Here is a 5,946-nt window from a genome sequence, read left to right on the forward strand (position 1 = left end):
TTAATACCATATGTTTTGATTATATTAAGTTTTAGTCCTGTAATTATTATACAATAGGGTTTGTAATTTAATTTTATTATGGTTTAATACTCATGTTACGTGATATTTGTATATTATCCATGACTTGTTATATATTTATTATCAGACCTCTAAAATTTGTTGTTCTTGCTATTAGTCCTTATTTAATATTTATGATTGAATTTTATTTGTATTCTAATTCATCATGTTTGTAAATTATCACTTATGTCCCTAATATGTATGCATGAGTATATATGCATGTTTCATATTTTTATCACATTGAATGCTTTATTTTGCTATCTTACATTTTTGTTCTTATGTTATGATATGATTTTATTTTAATTAACCACTTATATTTGTGTGATATTTTTGGTCTTTTGCTTTTATTGTGTTTATGTTTTTAACTTTCTAGTTTAAACTTTCATCGTCTAGCATGATTAATATAATTTGGATTAATTGACTTCTTTTTTCATTTCGTCGAAACAAATTTTTTTAATCTCAAATTCTTGGGAGAAATTGTTATATTCCTTTTATTTCAGTTGGAAAGAGAAATATTCGTCCTAAAGTATTTTAGGGATTATTTTCTCTTCGATTGAAAATATTAGAATATTTTCTAGTCCTCTTTAGAATTTTCCATTCAATAAAAATTGCATGGTTGAATAAGGAATAATGGGATCGTAATTTAAATTTATATTTGAATTCTTAGATTTCCACTATTAGAGACAATTTATAATCGATGGGTACCAATGTTGGGCGTTGTGGGGTGCTTATCATTCCTCACTCGTAATCGATCCCCGAACTCCTTTTTATTTCAAAAAATATTAAATCTCTAGTTACACGTAGATTGATGCATCTTTTAAAATGATGTTTTCTTAAAAACTCTTTTAGAAGAAAATTTTTGGGTATTCAACCTACCTAAGCCAAAAGGTCGATGGCTACTCCAAAACATTTCAAAATATTTCAAAGAAAACTCCCAAGTCATACTAAGTTTTTCCCCTGCTCGTCTGAAAAATGGTGTCGACAATATATATATATATATATATATTAAAATTTATTATATTTGAATTAATTATTAGGTTTGGTTGAGAGGGTTAGGTGTTTTTAAACTCTTTAGGTGACCTTATTTCGACTCCTCAATTCACTTTTATTTCTCTTTTATTTTTCAGGTATAACTTAATATGAGTTATATATGAAGTGTTAGAATTAAAATCACATGTTTGCGATTGGATCCAGTGGTAATGCCGTTTCTCCCTATTTAAAGGGACATCGGTTTATATTAAATAAATTTCTTGCAATGAGATGGTAATATAGTGACATGTGTCACTATATGATTGGAGAATGAAATTTATTAAATAAAATAAAATTAGTATTGATAAATTTAAATTAGTATTTAATTAATAGAATTAATAAATATTGAGGACTAAATGAATAATTATACTAATTTTTTAACATCCACATCATCTCTTCTGTTAAATATTAACAGATAGTAGCTTGATTGAAGTATTTAAATAATTGGGTGACTTATTAATTAAATCGAAACATCAGCGATCAAAATAAAATTAGACAATAATTGAGTGGTCACTCGTATAGTTTACTATTCTAATTATAAGGGAAAGTAATAGAGAGGTAACATTGGACCCGTTAAGGGTTCGTTTAATAGTATTTTTTAAAAGTACTTTTAGGTAAAAAGTTCATTTTGACTATAAAATTAATGTCGACGAGTAAAATAAAAAATAAAAAAATTACGGTGAAAACAATGGTTTCAAACAAATCACAAAAACTAAGATTTTTAGCTTTTTCATTTCAACATTACCTTTGGAAGCAAATAATAATTTTACCTTAGTAATACATAAGCTCCAGATAATTATGTGTTTACATTTTACATTTTATTTTAATAATTTAATACTAACATTCTTAAAAAGAATAATTTATTACATTTAATAATTTATTTTAATAATTTAAAAATAAATAAAATTCATGATTTTTATATAAAATATTAACATTGAATTATATAATATATATTTTTATTATAATTATTTTTTATTTGTATTATGTTTTTATTTTATTATAGTTTAAATTGATATTATTTATATATAATAATATATTTTTGAATTTATTATAGTTTAGATTGTTATGATTTATATATTATACAAGTGTAAATATAACTTAAATGTTATATTTTTAATTTACAACCTAATGCCTATAATGAATATTTTATCTTTTTAAACTCATATTTTAATAGTAATCTAAAACAATTAAATTTTATGGTCAGCTTGTTTCACTGAAAACATTTTCCAGAAAATATTTTCTGTAAAATGAATTATATCTTCTGGAAAACATTTTCTGGAAAATGTTTTATGGTGTTTAGAAGATGTTGTGTAAACCATTTTTTACTAGTTGGTAAATTTTTTAGAAATTATTTATTTCAAATATAAAATATAATAAATAATATTATTTATTATAAAAACTTAATATTATTATTTTAAAAATATTAGAATAATTTATTTAAAACTATTTATTCCAATATCATTATTAAAATATTATTTCTATAATTCTATAAATAAAAATATTAACTCTAGTATATTCTATTAAAATAAAAATATGATAAATTACATTGAATATCTATAAAAATAAAAATATTATATTATATTTTAAACTTATTAATAAATATATTTTAAGGAAATTTTATAATATTATTTGACTATTTTATTAATATTAAATACATAAATAAAAGTATTCACTATTAATAATTCAATAATATTATTTTTAAGAAATTAATAAATAATATAACTTTTATTAATAATTTATCATATATTATTATAATATAATTGAGTATATTATTGTAATAATAATATTATATTATTATTAAAAATATTAATAAATATATTTTAAATATGTTAATAATTAATATTTTATTAAAATGATTCTAAAATATCATATTAATATTAAATTTATAAAATAATATTATTTAATTATTTATGCTTTGAAGTGAAAAGTTTGGAAAATGACTTACGGAAAATTAAATCGTAAGTCATTTTCCAAAAAATGCAAAGGAAATTATGTTGATCAGGAAAATGTTTTACATTGACCAATCTATTGTACTCCAACCAAACATTGAAAAGTGAGGAAAATATTCTCCGAAAAATGTTTGACGTGAAACAAACAGACCCTTAAACTGCACTTTTATACAATATTTTAAAAATTTATTCTATAATATTTTTAAAAGCGACTTTTCAAAAACTATGATAGACTATCCTAAAACTTTCAAGGAACTTTGCGTCTGAAACTGAAACCTTCATCTCAAACATTCACTGTCTCTACTTGTCGGTCACTATTAAATTGTGATCACAATCAAATATTACACTAATTATTCTTAACAAATAAATTACATTGTAACATTTGTAATTAGGAATAAATCAAGAGAAATAAGTAGGAATAGCCACCTTTATAAATTTAATTTATATTTAAAAATTATTTTTTTCTTTTAAAATTTTATAACTTTGTCCTACTAAAAATTTTAAGTTTACTCCTATAAAAACATCCTATGTTCATTCCCTTGTTCACAATTACAATACTATAATCACAACTATCCTACTACAACCATAACAATTATCACAGTCGTAATTTAATACTATACTCACCACATATATTTCATACTCTCTCATATTTTATTTATCTAATATATATATATATATATATTATTGATTTTATATTTAAATTTCAAATATTCAAAAAATCATTTGATTTGTTTTCTCAACTTACTTGTTTTTCTTTATTTATTAATCTAGAGTAAGTATAAAACAATATTTGTTTAAAAATGACTCTCATCCTTTAAATATTGAACACTCATACTCCAGGTATCTACAGTGCTCGAACTCGAATCCTCAAAGAATAAGAACAATCTTTTACCACGAAGATCACTTGGTTCGTACCTTGTTTTTCTTGTTAAATATATTTTAATTATGTTAAATATATTTTATAAAAAATATTATGTTAAATATATAAATTATAGAGTTTAACTAATAAAAAATAAATAAAATAAATAAATTTAAAATTTAAAATAATTTTTAAAAATATCAACTGTTATATTTTTAGGATTAACTACACGATTGATCACTTTGTTTGTGTTTTGTCCACTTTTCCTCAATGATTTCAAAAAACATAATATATGATCACTTTTGTTTTTATTTCATCAAGACGTGATCACCACAAAGTTAAATGTCGTTAAATATTTTTGTATAATCACACATTTGATCCTTTTTATTTACACATCTATCAATTTTGTCATACTTTTAATAAATTAAAATAAATTTAATCCTCCAATGGAATGATGCCACATGTCACTGGTACCACATGTTGTGCCACTTGATACCATTCAGTTGTAGGAATAATTTTATTTTATTTTAATATATTTATTTTCCCCAATCAGAGGGTGACACGTGTTACTCTCTGGTTGAAAGAAAATAAAGAAAAGAAAATTGGGGCCAAAAAAATTCAAATTTGGTTCCACTTGGATAATCAAGCATGTACCTTACCATTGAACCATTTGGGCTAAAATAGACAACTTGATATATATATATTTTTTGTATCATAGTGTATAAATACTTAACTTAAGTTCATAATATTTTATTTATATTAATTTAAAAAATATTTTTTATATTAACTTATTAAATATATTTTATTATTAACTTAATTTAAAATATTTAATTTTATTTTAATTAAAATATATTTTATGTGAAAATATTTAAGGTTAATATTATATATAATAATTTAAAATAATATATAATATATTAGTAAATTAAGATAAAATATATACTTTGAAAAGTTTAAATAATAATAAAATATTTTAAAAAGTTTAAATAAGAATAAAATATATATTTAATAAAATATTAACTTTGAAAAGTTAATAATAAATATATATAAGTTAATATAAAATACTTTTTAAAGTTAATACATATTAAATATTATTAACTAATGTTAAGTATTTATACATTAAGATACAAAATGTATACATCACATTGTCTATTTTAAATCAAACATTAGTTTTGTCTCAATGGTAGATACATGCTTTATTTTTCAAGTGAACCATGTTGAAATCATTTTGGCTCCAATTGTTTTGTTTTATTTTCTATCAATCAAAGAGTAACATGTGACATCCTCTGATTACTGTGAAATAAATCTATTAAATTAATATAAATTAAAATAAAAACTATTTTTTCAATCGGATGATGACACATGACATCTTTATTCTCTTTCAACTAGAAAGTGACACATGTCACACTCTGATTGAAAGAAAATAAATATATTAAATTAAAATAAAATTACTATTCCAATTGATTGATGACACACGACACATATGACATGTGACATCATTCGATAGAAGGATTAAATTTATTATAATTTATTAAAATAAGACTAAATTGAGAGAATATGTAAATAATAAAGACCAAATTTGTGATTATATCAAAATACTACGTCACCTAATTTATTAACTTTTAACGACAATTAATCCATAGTGACCACATCTTAATTAGATTAAAACGAAAGTGATCATATCTTAATTAAATAAAAATGAAAAGTGACCATATATTATATATTTTTTGGAAACAATAATTAAATGAATAATACATAAACATAAATGATCAATGGAGTTAACACAATTATTTATTTGGACTGCGGGAGTATATCAATTGTTCTTAGTATTTTCAAAATGATTGACAGAATTTTTTGAATCATATTAATTTTCCATGTTTAAATTCATTCGAAAATTATTTTATAAGATCTAGTATCTTATTTTATTAAGTTAAATAGTATTTTTATTGACATTAATCTAATTAATGATTTTTTTTAAATTATTGTATTTTTAATTTAAGTCAAGTTATATGAAAATAAAATGTAAAACAATTTAGGTTAGATTAATTTAGTTTA

The sequence above is a fragment of the Hibiscus syriacus genome, unplaced genomic scaffold, assembly GCF_006381635.1.
Source record: "Hibiscus syriacus cultivar Baekdansim isolate YM2019G1 unplaced genomic scaffold, ASM638163v2 tig00017599_pilon, whole genome shotgun sequence".
Taxonomy (NCBI): domain Eukaryota; kingdom Viridiplantae; phylum Streptophyta; class Magnoliopsida; order Malvales; family Malvaceae; genus Hibiscus; species Hibiscus syriacus.